Source organism: Athene cunicularia (genome assembly GCF_003259725.1).
Source record: "Athene cunicularia isolate RWA chromosome 18 unlocalized genomic scaffold, athCun1 chr18_part1, whole genome shotgun sequence".
Taxonomy (NCBI): Eukaryota; Metazoa; Chordata; class Aves; order Strigiformes; family Strigidae; genus Athene; species Athene cunicularia.
The window spans coordinates 4,983,373-4,998,712 of NW_020799123.1; positions in this window are offsets into that span (position 1 = coordinate 4,983,373).

A 15,340-nucleotide genomic window follows, 5' to 3' on the forward strand; every position below is an offset into this window, starting at 1 on the left:
CAGATAAGAAGCTCCCCTGTCTTGGAGCTGCAGTTGCACACAGCGTGGCTGTACATCCCCAATGATTTTTCACATCAGTTGTCTCCCCTCAGTTTTCACATCTGTGCTGCTATGGTTACCAAGAGCCTGGAAGGTTTTAAATCTCCCTCAGAGCAGTGGAGGATTTCAGGGGTAATCTTGTTAAGAGATGAGCAATGAATATTTCCAAAGGCCTTTTGCATGAATATCTCGTTCCGTATTAGCTTATGGCCACTGACAACAGCGAAAGCAAAATGCGGGGGGACTGTGTGCAAGGAAGGGAAGAAACCAGAGAAGGATGAATGCAGTGACTTCTTTTCCACTGCAGTCTTTTGTGCCCAGAATGATGCACCTAAATACAGTATATTTTTCAAGGAGGGCTCGGCCAGCCAGCTTGAGTGAGGCATTAAAAAAAAAAAAAAAATAAAAAATCAGCCTGTATTTCCCCTAGGAAAAGACTGACAGGATCTTGATGGGCACTTGGGGATGGGACCCCTCATGGGTGAGTCCTACAGAAAAGCCTCACATGCCACGAGCCATGTGTGGGGCTGCAGGGACCCACCACGGTGGCAGGCAGAGCCCAGATGGCTCTTGGCTTCAGCAGGGCCGTGGGAGCAGCTGGGATCCAGCCCCCGGGGATTTAGTAACTCGGGTGGAGCGCTGGAGCCTGCACCGAGGGCACGTGCTGTGCCCGTGGGCACTGGGGCGCGGTGGGGGCAAAGCCTCTGCCAACACTGAGCCAGGAGAGGGGACCGTGACGCCCCAGGGAGGGAGCAGGTGGGGAGAACAGCCCCGAGGTGCTGGCAGGGAGGAGTGAAGGCAGCGGGAGGAAGGATGAAGGCACAACAGCAGTGATGGGCAGGAGCTGGGGTGGGGCACAAACCAGCTGGGGGGTGGGTTGGGGGCAAGTGGAGCCCCACACCCAGCAGTCACTGGCAGGTCTAGAGTGCTTGGAGATGGGTGACAAGAGAGTTCTTGGTCATCCTTACCCTAAAGCCAACCCTGTGCAGGGCCAGCAGTGGTGGAGCAGTGGGATACCCCAGGGAGAAGTGATGGACTGTCCCCAAGGTCCCAACTGGGGCACAGGCAGAGCAGCAAGCTGAGCGTGAGACACCAGCCAGCCCCTGCCTTCAGCAGTCAGGAAAGGGCAGTTTGGGGCAAAACACTGGAAAATGGCCTGTATGCTCTTGCTTCCTACCATGTGCTGGCCAGGGAGAGCTGGGGAGCAGCAGACACAGGGACCAGGGGAGGTACAGGGAGGGGACAGAGGAGGGAGCTGGACCCCTGCCCATGGAAAAAGCCAACAGCACTTGGTACAGGAGAAACTCAGGGCTCTGTGCAAGTCACACGGTCCCCTCCCATTGCTGTTCACAGCCCAGGCTGTGGGATGCTGCGGTGCCTCTTCTGTTCCTGAACCAGCCCGCGCCCAGGAGGGACAGAGCTCCCCTGCTGCAGGGCGGTGAGCTGAGATCTCCCAAACAAAGGTCCGAATCTTCCGCCAAGTTTTGCAGCATCTTTCACAAACATTCAGTTTTATTTCACCAACAAGCCTTATGTTTGGTGCCTTAAAGTGTCTGTGTGAGGAGAAACCCAGAAGAGCACACGAACCTCTCCCACCGGCCGAGTGCTCCCCGGCTGCAGCGCTGAGATGCGCACCAGGAAGACAATCTGCAAACTTCAGGAGCAGCCCGCGCTGCGTCTGGATGTGTTTTCGGGGAGCTCATATCTCAGTGATCAGCTGTCACGGTTCAGAGGGGATGGTGACTGCTGAGGATGCCAGGAGCAATGTTCTGTGGCCGGGCGCTGGAGCAGCTGGTTCTGGGCAATGCTCCAGTCCCGGACACGGTGCCCCAGTGCCCTGCGCTGCCCAGCGAGTGCATCAGCACGGGGTGGTCACGGCCAGGGTGCAGTGCTTTCCTCATCACTGAGAGATGGGCCTTGCCCACTGCTCGCAGGCAGTGAAGCATCGTTACAAATGGGGTGGCAAATAGTTGGCAGCACTGTGATACATTTCCATGATTCTGAGCCAGCTTCTGGAAGCTCATGGAGCTGATACACAGCCAACTCCTGCGAAGGGGTGCCTGGTGCCTCAGCCTTCCTGCCCCGTAACAGGACACAGAGGCAGCAAATGCAGCCTGTGCCTGTAGGATGCTTGTGTCCCTGCCTCCTGTTTCTGCCCGTGGTTAAATTCATGGTGTATGTGAGAGCAGCTGCCTTTTCAGGAGGGCTTTCTGGCATTCCAGCTGAGAAGGTGAGAAGGAAGCGGTCAGAAATGAAAAACCCCAGTGAGACAGTCACCACTATGTCCTCAGCGGCTGCCCATCACCGCAGGCAGTGGCCAGGCAACAGCCTCGGGGGGTGAAGCATCGCTTCTCCCACCCAGAATGAGCCCTGGATGGGAGACCAGGCAAAAACGGGAGAGGGGAGGAGATGCCTGGCACTGAGCTGCCTGTATCAGAGGTCGGCGAGGCAGGTCCTCACCCCGGCATGGGGACACCGAGCCACACAGGAGCGGGTTAAACCTGCCTCTCCCGGAGATTAAATCCAAATGGCCTTTGATTTAGCGGCAGGTGAGAGGAGAAATCTGAACCGCTATAGCTTCCGCCCCCACTTTAAAGGGGAGCCGCAGCCCTCCCTGATGCATAGATGGATCAGCCATACGCGGAGCTCCGTGCCGCCTGTCAGGAACAGCGTGTCGCCGGATGGATCCTGTTCCCAGCGCCGGCGGGGCTGCCACAGGGGACCTGCCACCCCCAGCACGGAGACCTTCCAGCTCAGCCCCGCTTCAGGGGGGCACATGGGGGTGACCAGCCCCCGAGAGGGTCACACCAAGCCCAGCTCCTGCCCCACTGCCTCCCTGCTGCCTGGTGACCCCATGCCAGGTGGGGTTAATGGCTTAATTAAAGGCTGTAATTGCAAGAGGTGAGGGCTGAGGTTTGCCCATAGCCCCAGACCAGGCAGGGCAGGAGGAGGAGAGGAGAGAGGGGCTGGATTTGGGGTTGTCTGACAGAGGAGGGACTGGAGGAGATCCCTGCTGGCATTGCCACCTGCTTTAGTGGGGGGTGAGGGCATCCTCATGGTGTGTCCTGCCCGAGGGGACGTACCGTCCCCCGGGGATGGGGCTGCTTCAACCTGCAGCTGGGCTTGTGGAAACCAATGTGGCTTGTGCAGCTCTCGGTGAGGCTGCTCAGCCCCGTGTCACGGCCGCGACAGCGGTCTCGGGTGCAAGGGCAAAGGGAAGCTGGCCCTGGCACGGGCGCTTCCCAGCTCAGCCTTCCTCCAGCTGATCCACCTCTTCCAGGAAAAAGAGGTCATCTCGGGTTTGAAAACCCACCTTGACCCAAATGTCTGTTTGCTGCCGCAGGCCCTGCACCCCCCCGCCGAGGGGGCCGAGGGACCCACGCCGGCGCTGCGGGGGGGCGGGCAGGGAGCCCGCGAACAGCCTGTACTAGACAACCCCGGGTAATAAAATCTAGTCTCCCTGTAAACAAATGTCTTGCTGAGGACTAAAGGGATTTAGCGCAGCTGTTCTCAGGCTCGGAGGAGTTTCTATAGCATCTCTTATCTTGCCCTGGCCAGGATTATTAGCTGGAGCGAAAAGCTCGCCTCTCTTTCGGCCACCAACACGGCTTTCCCTTGGGTGACATGGGGTGACAAGCTCTGCAGCAACACTCTCGGGTCATCTGGAGATGAAATTTGTGATGCTGGGGTCTCAGACACGTGTCTCTGCAGCCCCAAGGTGCCATGTGGGAGCAGGCTCCAGCCCACCCCCTCCCAAAGCAAGCTGCAGTGGTCCCAATGCCCAGCTCTGCCCAGCTTTGCCCACTACAGTGGCACCGAGGAGGGAAGCCCAGCCCTGGCACGTGCCTTAACCTCTCTAAACACGAGCGTATGGCTTTGTATTAGCACTGATCCACTCTGAGGGCCAATCAAGTCACGAGCCGGTCAACTGATGGGGTGTCACAAGGTACGTTGAGCAGTCTGTTTCCCCCACGCTGCTCCCAGCAGGGCTGAGCCTCCCCCACGCAGGGCTGCAGCTGCAGAGTGACGGGTCTGTGGGCTGGGGACAGGGGTGGGGAGGATGCCATGACCGCTCCCTCCATTCACCCTTGGCCACTGCAAAGAAATCAGCCTGGGCATTGGTGGGAGGCCCTGGGCTGTATGGCTGATGCTACCATAGGGGTGAAGCCCCAGGTCAAGACCAGTCTTGCTGTCCTGGGTTCAGAGTACAAGTGGGGAAAGGCAGGGAGAGGGGCCAGGAGCAGACGGGAGGGAACAAGGATGCTGACAGACCAGTGGGGCTGAATGTGAAAGAGGGGTGAAAAGAAATGGTACAAAGTGCAGTAACATTCACCAGGGCAGGACTTGCAGGGGCATACAGAATCACAGAATCACAGAATCATTCAGGTTGGAAAAGCCCCTTGGGATCATCAAGTCCAACCCTCAGCCCGACTACACAGTGGTCCCCTACCCCACATCCCCCCACAGCTCATCCAAACGACCCTTAAACACCCCCAGGGATGGTGACTCCACCCCTCCCTGGGCAGCCTATTCCACTCTCTGACCACTCTTTCTGGGAAAATTTTCCTAATGTCCAGCCTAAACCTCCCCTGTTGCAGTTTAAAGCCGCTCCCTCTTGTTCTATCGCTAATCCCCTGTGAGAAGAGACCAGCACCAACCTCTCTGCAATGTCCTTTCAGGTCGTTGTAGAGAGTGACGAGGTCTCCCCTCAGCCTTCTCCTCCTCAAACTGAACCGTCCCAGCTCCCTCAGTCACTCCTCACAGGATTTATTCTCCAGGCCCTTCACCCGCCTCGTTGCCCTCCTCTGCACTCACTCCAGCACCTCGAGAGCTCTCTGGTATTGAGGTGCCCGAAACTACCTGGCAGCACATCTCAGGATGAGTGATGCATGGCCTTAGCATGCACAGGTAAGTTATTTCCAGGAGAAAAATGGCAGAATTAGGTAAGAACAGCCCTGAAATACAGCGTAGGATCTTGCCATTATCCAAGAAATTTAACTGTGAAGAGAGGAGCTACTCTGAAGCTCAGAGAAAGCCTGGCACCTCCAAGGGATGCCTGAAGGTGTCTGGGGAGCCAGGAGTGGATATATGGCTTCTGGTGGCAGTGTCAGAAGGGAGATGGGCTCTTCAGCCGATGCACAGTGTTAGCCCAAGGTCAGGTGCAGCAGGGTCTGATCTGGCAGGAGATACCTGAGACCCCACATTCAGGTGACAGGAGCACAGGGGAACCCCACCAGCTTGCCATGGAGCTGGCCCCTGCCTGTCCTCACCCCTCCAAGGTGCTCCCGCAGCTCAGGCTGGGGCCACGGCCCCTCTCTCCCAGGCTGTCACCGAGGCTGGCAGGGACGCTGAGCCACCGTCACGACTCGCCTCGGATCCCAAGCAGCCGGGCTGCGGCTCCTGCCCCCAGCAGCGTTTGCAGTGAGCCTCCCCGGAGCCGTGTCTGAATGCGAGCAGCACTCTGCACCATGCCCCAGTGCAAAGGCAGGCAGACGTGATGCTCTTACCCTGAAAACTGAAAACTAAAGACTTTTTTTTTTTTCCCCCAGGATGCATGAAAATGTCATGTTGTAAACATCCCCCAGTGATGCTGCCTGCCGCGGAACGCTGCCTGTCACTGCCCGGGAAAGCCCATTCCCCGCTGACTGTGTGACCTTGACTCCTTGGACTTTCATGCCACAGTCCTCTACCCCTTCCCCAGTGGTCCTTTGTCCCTAAATAACAAAAACCTTTATATCATGGGGCAAAAGTGACCTCAGTGTTGTCGAAGATCTGAGCTGATTTTTGCGTAGCCATGTTTATGGTCAAACTGCTCCTTCCTTTTCAGTGTGTGTGCAGAGGATGGAGCTACCAGAAAACGAGGTTGGAAACAAATGAGGTTTTAATTAATTTTACAAGGGGGCTTGATATTCCCTCTGAATGTGCCAGGTCCCACAGTGTGGGCTGCGTGTCCCCTGCCCCAGTGTCCTGCGAGCTGGGGGAGCAGTGACCCAGGGCAGCAGCTCCTTGGCTGCAACCTTCAGCTGTTGAGTTTTAACATTTTGGTCTGAATTCCCCTAAAATCTCTCCTCCTGTCCCTTTTGGGTTCAGTGGAGGAAATATTCGCCCGCTCGCCACGCACTGTCCCCACTCCCTGGACATCCTCTCACTGAAGGCGGCGTTACTGTCAGAGCTCCTGACAGCATTGCTTGAGCAGCTGCTGTCTCAGCTCTGCAGACTGCGCCAGCGGCTCCAGCACAACCACAGCCTGTCAGGACATTTCATGTTTAAAACATATTTTCTGTCAGTGAGTATCAGCAGCCGTCCCTGTTCAGCCCAGGGACACCAGCCCGCTGAGCTCCTCCGTGCCCGGCTCGGTGTTGCTCTCCGAACTTCTGGCATCCACCCAGCCCTTGAGATCTTCTGGTCTCCCCAAGTTGTTCTTGTTTTGAAGGAAGCAAACTGGTGTCGGTGAGCCATGCGGCACCTTCCCATCGCTGCCTGAGGTTGGAGTGTGCTGCTGTGGGACTCTGCCCTGCCCCAAAGGACGAGCCTTGCCTTGTCCCTGGTTTGCAGAGCACCCTGGCCCCCTCTAAATCAGTTGCGAGCAAGAAAAGGCCCCTCTCGTGGTGGTTAATGGGGTGGCTGTGTCCCTGTGTGAGCAGAGGCGCTGGGGACTGTCCCCAGCAGGACTGACACTGCCAGCTAAGCCAGGAGGAGTGATACTCTGAGACTAAAAGATGAAGAAGCCAAAAACACATTTGCAAGAGAGGAATGGGGGTAGGGGACATTGCATAAGCTGACCTGGGGATCCGGTGGGGAAAAGGGGGAGCTCAGGCCTCCCCTTCCCTGCAGGGGTGGAGGACATGGCTGCGAGCCGTGGTGTCTCCTGGCATCAGAGCTGCTCCCGAGCGCCTGAGCAGAGCTCTGTGGCTCTTCAGTGGCTTTGAAGATGGGGGACGACATGGACTTCACTTCCATCAGCCTCCTCTGGCATCAGCGTGAAGCAGAGGTAAGATACCCCACGCAGCTGCTTTATGCTCAAAATCAGGTTTCATTTTTATCAAGGCCAGTGTAACTCCAGTGGCACTGGGAGGGGAGGGGACGTTGATAAACCACCAGGATTTGAAGACCACATCTCCCAAACAGGGCCACGCTCGCCCCGTGGGTCAGGCATGACCTCCTGCAGCAACCGACCGGTTTTATTTTCCTTGTGCAATGACCTGTGTATGTACTCATGCGTTTCTCTCCTCTCCCTTCCAATAACATTTGAAACAATTGCCCATATTTAACCAGAGCTGATGGATGTGGCTCGTGCTGATGCTGGCCAAGTTCCTTCTTGTTTCACAGCAAGGATGTGGGAAGGCAAAAAGTCTCAGCCTTCAATCCACAGCTCCATCCCTCTGGCTGGGTGCTGTAGGCCAAAGGGGTGTTGCCAAAATCCTTTGCAGACGCAGCTGCAAGGGGAAGGGAATTGTAATTTTTACAAGGTAAACTGAGTCAAGAAAGGCAAAGCACTGCTTTTTTTTTTTTTTTTTCCCTGGGCAGCTACTTTAAAGGTGAAAATAAAAGTGTAAAGCTGCAAATTGCTAACTGTCCTCCTGGGCTGCAGCAGAGACACATCCCTGGGGGCTGCCAGCCAGGGCTGGACCCCAGGCAGGGCTCCAGCCTGCTCCCCTGCACGGTGCTGCTCACCCTGCTCAGGGTCTTCTCCAGCCTGGGGTCCAGCGGGGCTGTGGATGCTGAGAGGAGAGCACCCAAACCCCTCTGAGGCGCTCCTGAGCACCATGCACTGCTGTGCCTGAGTGTGCAGACCAGTCCTGCAAAGGCACTTTGTCCTCCTGGGGAGGCTCAGACCCATCTTACTTGCACTGTGGCTGCTGACAGGTACAAGTTAATCTGTGCAATTAATTATCCACCCAGTCGCATCCCTTCCCTGCCCTCTAGCAAGCCCCAGAGGAGGCACCCGGAGTCCCAAGCTGAACTGATTCAGCAAAACAAGAACGAAGGCACTTTGTGGGCAGTAGCACCAGTGGGCTCTGCAGCATCCCTCCCCTGTGCTAAGTGAAAGCACCAGCCTTTGCCATTATCAGAGGACCGAATATCTGCAAAGGAGCAGTCCTCTTGACATACACTTTAAAACTTTTGAGCCGTGAGACTGGGACCAGGCCTGCCTGAGCCCAGGGAGAGGAGATTCTTGGCTGCAGATACCAGTGTGTTGATTTAACCAGCCCTTGCTCTACATCCCAGCCCAGGGCATGGCCAGAGGGAGCACGTGTGGGGCTGCTCCTGACACTGGGAGCAGAGGGACGTTTTGCTGGTGGTACCGTCTGTCCCACTGGCACAGCACCAGGCTGGTCCCCTGGGCCTGATCCACTCCTGGTGCCAGCATTGACGGGGAAACCTGCCCAGCTCTGAGGGCTGGATGCCAGGAAACAGGGGCTGTGGCACAGGCTGCTGGTCCCTGCAGGCAGGGTCACCCTGGTGAAGTCTTTTCCTGGGAGGGATGGGGAGAAGGCGCCCTGTGAGCACACAAACCTGCAGCTGCTGCAGGCAGAAACATCTCGCAATTTCATTTCCAAAAGCCTGGTGACTGCCAGTCCTGCCCACCCATTGCAAGGAGAGCAGCAGCCCAGTGAACTCCCACAACCTCCCATTTCCCAGGACGATGACTCCTGACTCACTAGAAGCCAGGAGGTGGGCAGGCAGCATCCCAGCACGCTCTCCAGGTCCCAGCAGAGCTGTGATAGCCTGAGCGTTACCTTTGGACTGGGAAGCACCTCCCAGTGACTGAGGCTGTTTCAGGACAGCTCACAGCACGTCCCCACCACCATGGCCACCTCCACAGACATCCCCTCAGTCACCCCAAGTGACCGGCTCAGCCCAGCCAGTCTCACACACTCCGGATTGAGCCCTTCCTTCAAAGATGCGGTTTCTTATCCCTGTCACGGCCACAAAATGCTAAGGCAGTGCCATGAAGCATAAATGACACTTTCTGGCAGCTGACATCTCCAGGAAGAGTTTAGCATGAAGACAAAATAACCCTAAGGTGAGTCAGTGTTCTCAAGCTGCTATCCTACAAAGCCCAGGACGCTCATGATGCCCAGACAGGAGAAAACAAAGGCGAGCGTTTGTCCTAGATCTGTGTGATGACTGCCAGCGGTGCGGGGCGACCTGACACGGCCAGATATGTTTGGCATTTCTCTGGCCCTGCTGCCTCATAAATTGGATTTGCTGCCACCATGTCACACTCCAGATGACACGGTATGTGTGCCCCGGTGTTGGGGGGCCATGGTTGCACAGTGAGCCTTGGACAAGTGCTGGCATCTGCTGCTACCCTCAGGTGGACTCAGTTAAAAGGGTCTTTCAGGGCTGAGTTCACCTGTGAACGAGGGAAATAGTGTTTGCACACACATGGTTGTGTTTGTTCATAGTGTTTGAAAAAAAAAAAAAAAATTGTTTGCAAAGCCACAGCACCAGTGCTGAGCAAAGGCAGGGTAAAGCATGCTGCTGAGAAGGGGCTGCAGCGATATCCTCCTGCAAGCTTCTAGCTGCTGCCTGCTCCATCCTGGCTTGTTTTAAGCTCACTCCCTTCCTTTATTTCCCCATATATTTATTTTTATATATGAGGCATGATACAGGCACTTTGTAAAGCTCATGTTTGAAGATATGGTTTCTGTCCTCTCCCATCCAGCCCAGCTAAGGTAGCTCGGGATGGAGGACTGGAGAGGACTGCTCTGCCCAGGGAGGGATGCTGCCCTGGGGCTGCCAGCGCTTTGCTGCCTGAGCCCCTGGGAGCCTGCAGTGTAGAAGGCATTAAGAAATAAATCTCCTTGCAAAGAAGGGCTACAGGAGGTTAGGAAAAGCACTCACATTGTCAGGGGGCTTAAATTTGTCACCAAGCACCCCTGCTGCAGCCTGGCACTTGTCAGCTTCTGTGTCCCTCTGCCCTTAGCCAGGCACTTGCTCCAGGGCTGAAAACACTTTTTTTTTGGCAGTCCTTCACATGGAGCTGCAAACCGCAGATGCAATTTATGACTTTGCCCTCCCTGAACCATGAGACCGAAACTTGCGGGATGAAGCCAGCAGCTCTGCTCTTTGCTTTGCTTTCACCTGCCAGGTTTGAGCTCCTCAGGTCCCTGCTTGAAATCATCTCTCCCCTAACCTCTTCCAGGGAACACTGACCCCAGCAGCATCTCCCATCTGCCCCGGGGGCTCTTGGGGGCCGCCAGCATCGCAGGACCTGTCAGCTTTTGAGGTCGGTGGCCTGACTCAGAGCCCCGAAGCCTCGCCTGCTCCATCCCCATCCCTCCCTGCCTGCCCACAATCTCCACGCTCCGCTGGCTCTCCTGAGGGAGGTTGGTATGTGTGTGCCAGACATTGCTCCAGGTCCCCACAGTCTTTCTTTTCATCCCTGATGGGCTCCATGAACTGGTTTCTTAACCCAACAGTTCCTCCCTGGGGGGGTTAGGGCTGCTCTTTGGGCTGGGCTGGAGGAGTGGACAACTGCACCTCCACGGAGAGCCCCAGAGCGGCTGTGGGCACCGCAGGTCCCTGACATGACACGAACCCGCAGCAGCTTTCCAAGAACCCAGTGCTGTGCGTTATCCACTGACCTACTTCTCACCCACTCACCTGGCCCCTCGCTAATTAACCCACATCCTCCCCCTCCTGCTCCCCCCGGGGCTCCTCATCTGATCCTGAGCCAGTCACAGCAGCCAGTCCCCATCCCAGCCAGCCCCGGGCCCCGCAGCAGAGCCCTGCTCCCCCACCGCCCGGGAGGGGTCCAGCGCCATCCCCAAGGATGCTATTTCAGATCCACACGCCAGCAGTGCCCCACAGGTCCAACTCACACCCACAAGTGCTTCTCTGCCCCCAGCCTCCAGCAAGGGTGATCTAGCAAAGCAAACATGGAATAGCATTGCAGCTTTTAAGCCTGAGACTATTCTTTTCTTCTATTTTAGGAGGCAAAGACCAGTGGCATGTTCTCTGGGTGTCCCCCCCCCACGGGTCCCCCAGCAGCAGCATGTCCCATGGAGGTTTGGCCCACGTTTCAAAGGGGTTTTTGGCTATCTGCTTGCACAGCTTGGTGTCACTTCCCCAGGTCCCCCAGAGGAAGTCTCTGGAGACATGACTGCCGAGCTTCCTGCTGTGGGAGGTCCGCAGGGCGATCGCCACAGTGCCACCAGGGGTGACTGGGCCAGTCTGGTGTGTCTGACTTCACACCAGTGCTCTCTGTGGCCACACTGGTTCCAGTGTGGGGCGGGCCTACTCTCACTGGGTGCGAGCCATAGGGCCACCACTTGGGCTGTACCTGGGGCTTGGGATCCCCCAGCTCCAACTCCCCCCAGCTCTGCATGAGTCCTGAGCAGCAGCACCAGCTTGGTAAGATCCTGCCTCATCCCAGGTGAGGAAGAAGGCTGCTGCTCAGCTCTGGAGGGGTCCCTTTGGTCCAGGGAATGGGATTTACCATTCCTCCTTCTCCTCAGTTCTTTTCAGTTCCCCTCAGCAGCATCTAGGGCTCAGGAGAGAGCCAGAGAGGCGGGTGGAGAGTGGGCTTACTCCTCTCTGCCGCACAGCAGAGCATTAAATACCTTCAAAGAGAATCGCTCATTACGGCTGGTGTGGGCCGGCCGGCACCGGGGAGCTCTGCACGCCCAAACCCTGAGCTCTGGGGAGGAGGAGGATGGTGCAAAGCAGAGCTGGAGCTCCTAGCCTGCCCATGGAGCAGTGCTGGCTCCTGCATGCCCCAGATGCTGAGGGGCCCTGGGTGGCTGCAGCAGGGTGCTGGGATGGGGCTGGCAGCTCTGGGGGATACTGGGTTGCTGTAGGGTTATCAGGGGATCATTACTGGGTGGGCTGGAGGGGCCTGATGACCCAGCCCGTGGATGCTGGCAGTGGGGTGATGTTCCTGCCAGTGCCTGGCAGCTGTCCCTGCTCCAGCCCTCCCTGGGGACAGCTCACACCATCCTTTCCTGCTTTTTCTCTTCTTAAATTCTTGTGAAGGACAAAAAAGCACCCATCTCTGTGGCTGCCCAGAGCTTCGGAAGCAAAGGAAGAGGCATGCAGGCAGCAGCTTGGCAAGATTGCTGCAGAGTGGCTGATGAAATGGGCTGATGGAGAGACAGGCCCTTCACTCGCTCAGGAAAACAGGGTTTTGTTAAGGAAAACCATGTGGATGAGGCTTCCCCCCAGGGATCCTGTCTACAGCTGGCCTCTCTCTAGGGCCAGAGCTGCCCCAGGAGCTTACACCCCCAAAGTGGCCCATGTCCAGCAAGATAAACATCTTCTGCCTGCTTTGCTCAGGTCTGGTCGGGGGTGATGATGGGTGCTGTGGTCCTGCAGGGCCACCCACCTCCACTGCATCAGCCCCATGTAGGTCAGGCTGACACTGGCAGCCAAGCGGCATCACCAGAGCCTCGTCTAGAAACCATTTCCTCATGGGTCCCTGGGCCAGGGAGCTGCTGGCTTCAGGGTGAGAAGTGTGTCAAGGCCAGAGCTGCTCCACATGGCCGGGGTGTGAGTGAGCCCAGCAAGGCACTGCTGGCACAAGCTGCGAAGGGAGAAGGTTTCTGGGAGCTGTTATGAAACAGATCCATCACCAACCGATGAGGGGTTTCAGGGAAATCTGCTGGAGCAAGAGCAATCAATTAACCAGCTGTATTTACAGCAGCATGTGTCGGCCGCCGCCACAGCAGATGGGCTCTGCGGTTCGAGCGGGGCTGCGGTCAGAGAAGCCAGCGCTGTTTGGCCTCTCCAGCCTGCCGGAGGGAATGGCAGAAGCTTCAAGGGGGATGCACTGACCTGCCCATCCCTCCCCAGGGCTGGCTCAGCCCCCAGCCAGGACCTGGCAACGCTGGTGCCAGCCACAGGGAGAGGAGCAAGTCCTGCCCTCCCCTCCCTGCTAAACACATTTTGGACCTGAGAGTCCTCCAGCCCCTTTGCTGATATTTTAACACCTCCAAGAAGAAACATTACATTATAATAATACAAATAATTATGCAATGGCAAAAATGTTTGAGAAAAATTGTTTTTTTCCATCCCTTCAAGGCTCTTTGGGGAGAACTTGCATGCAGAAGCTAATGAAGTGCAGCACAGCTGCAGCAACATGGCTGTGCAGGTCGGTCCCATCCTTGTCTTCGGAAGGGCAGGACTAAACCGACTGAAAGCCAGTGTGGTACTGTACTGTGTGGTGGGCTCCCAGAGATGTGTGTGAGGAGCCAGAGGAGCCCGAGAGCCCAGTGCTGCCTGCCCCTGCCCACGAGCACACCTGCGCATGGCTGCAGCCAGGCACATTGGCATGGGAGCCCCCCCGTCCTGCCAGGGTGAGGGGGTGTTTCCATCCCCAAAGCACCTGGTGCATTTTGGAGGGGGGCAGTCCGTGCCTTCCCCCCCCCCCGTTGGGTTGCAAAGCGTGCAGTCCTTTCCCACAGAGTCCCCCCAAGCTGGGTACCCCACTACCAGGCGCAGAAGTGCTGGGGTTGGGGTAGAAGTGCAGGCTGGGGTGATGCTGAGAGGAAGGCGCACACCCCAGGCAGCACCCAGAACCCCAGGAAGCAGCTCACCCCTGGGACAGGCTGGTTGGGGCTTTTTTGGCTAAGTCTGGGCTGAATCCACCCATCTCAAAGCAGGACACTGTTTGCTGCCTGCCCTTCCCTTGTACCATCACAGACATGAGCACATCCAAACCGCCAGCCCTCATACCAGCGACGTCTGCTCCTGCCATGGGACTGAGAATCACCAGAGCCCTGGCCCCAACCAGGGCTGATTTATTAGTGTGAGGAGGAGAAGGCTGAGGGGAGACCTCGTCACTCTCTACAACGACCTGAAAGGACATTGCAGAGAGGTTGGTGCTGGTCTCTTCTCACAAGGGAATTAGCGACAGAACAAGAGGGAGCGGCTTTAAACTGCAACAGGGGAGGTTTAGGCTGGACATTAGGAAAATTTTCCCAGAAAGAGTGGTCAGAGTGTGGAATAGGCTGCCCAGGGAGGGGTGGAGTCACCATCCCTGGGGGTGTTTAAGGGTCGTTTGGATGAGCTGTGGGGGGATGTGGGGTAGGGGACCACTGTGTAGAGTCGGGCTGAGGGTTGGACTCGATGATCCCAAGGGGCTTTTCCAACCTGAATGATTCTGTGATTCTGTGATTCTGTGTCACCACGCAGGAACTGTGGCACCAGTTGGGCAGGCACGCTCGACCAGTGTGAATTGGCACCTGCCGATTGGCCTCTACTAAACAGCTTTCCTTGCTACAAAGTATAGAAATTCATTTATTGGAAAGAGTGCTAGCTAACCTCTTCAGGGCTGATCCTGGCGGGCCCTGTGACCAGGATGTGTGTGCAGTTATTTATTTCAGTGCTTAAAAAGGGGGTGTCCTGGGAGCCGTCTTTCACCTGCCTTGCCCTCCTCTTTCTCACCTCCTGCCAACTGTCCCTTTTCATCAGCCCCAGCGCCTTCAGGCAACCCAAGGAGGACAAGAAGGGACAAGGACCACACAGTCATGTTACTCTAGGGACTATCAAAATGCATATGCCAAAGAGAGCCCTGCTGCCAGCATCTCCTCGTCCTCAGCTGTCTTAGCCAAATGCATCTTCCTGGTGTCTAGTCGTTCCCTCTTTCATGCATTTCTCTCCCTCTGTGATCTCTTTGCCATGGAAATGGGCAAAAGCCTGGATTTCCCTATTTATGCCAAATTTTTCATTTCCAGAATCCTGCCCATAGGAGGTGCTGGCTCCTGTGGAGGCTGGTGGGGGATAAGTGACCGAAGGAGGCATTGAAGGGTGCCCCAGGAGGCAGGGCAGGGGCCCAGCGCCTTGCAGGGGGGGTAACATATGGCCGGTGTGAATGCACACAAGCACAGACATGCTCACAGGAGGGATTTCATGCATTTACCTTGTTCTTGCCTTCTTCAGCTTGTGGCTGCTGCTGAAGGCAGGCTGGGTGGCCCTGGAGAGCCACAGAGTGTCTCCAGTGTCCCCTGCCCCACGCCCATCTGCATCCCTGAAGCCCCAGGGGGGTCCTGAGGCGATGCTCACACCTGCAGTCCCACAAGGCAAGAGGGCCACCAAGTTTTACTACAACCACAGCGTGGTGACCGTGGCCAGCACCTGCCCTGGGTCCGTTTATGATATTCTTGTGAGGAAAAATGCTGTATTTTCAGTTCCCACCTTTTTCACTGTGCGGTTCCTCCTCTTTCTGTCTCCCTCTTCCTGGTGGACTCCTGTGGATAATTAAACTTAAATGTTTGCTGCCAGTTGCAGCTCATGGGCTAATTCTTACTGGGGCCACAAGCAGAATATTTTTTTTTCATTTCTACAAGATTTT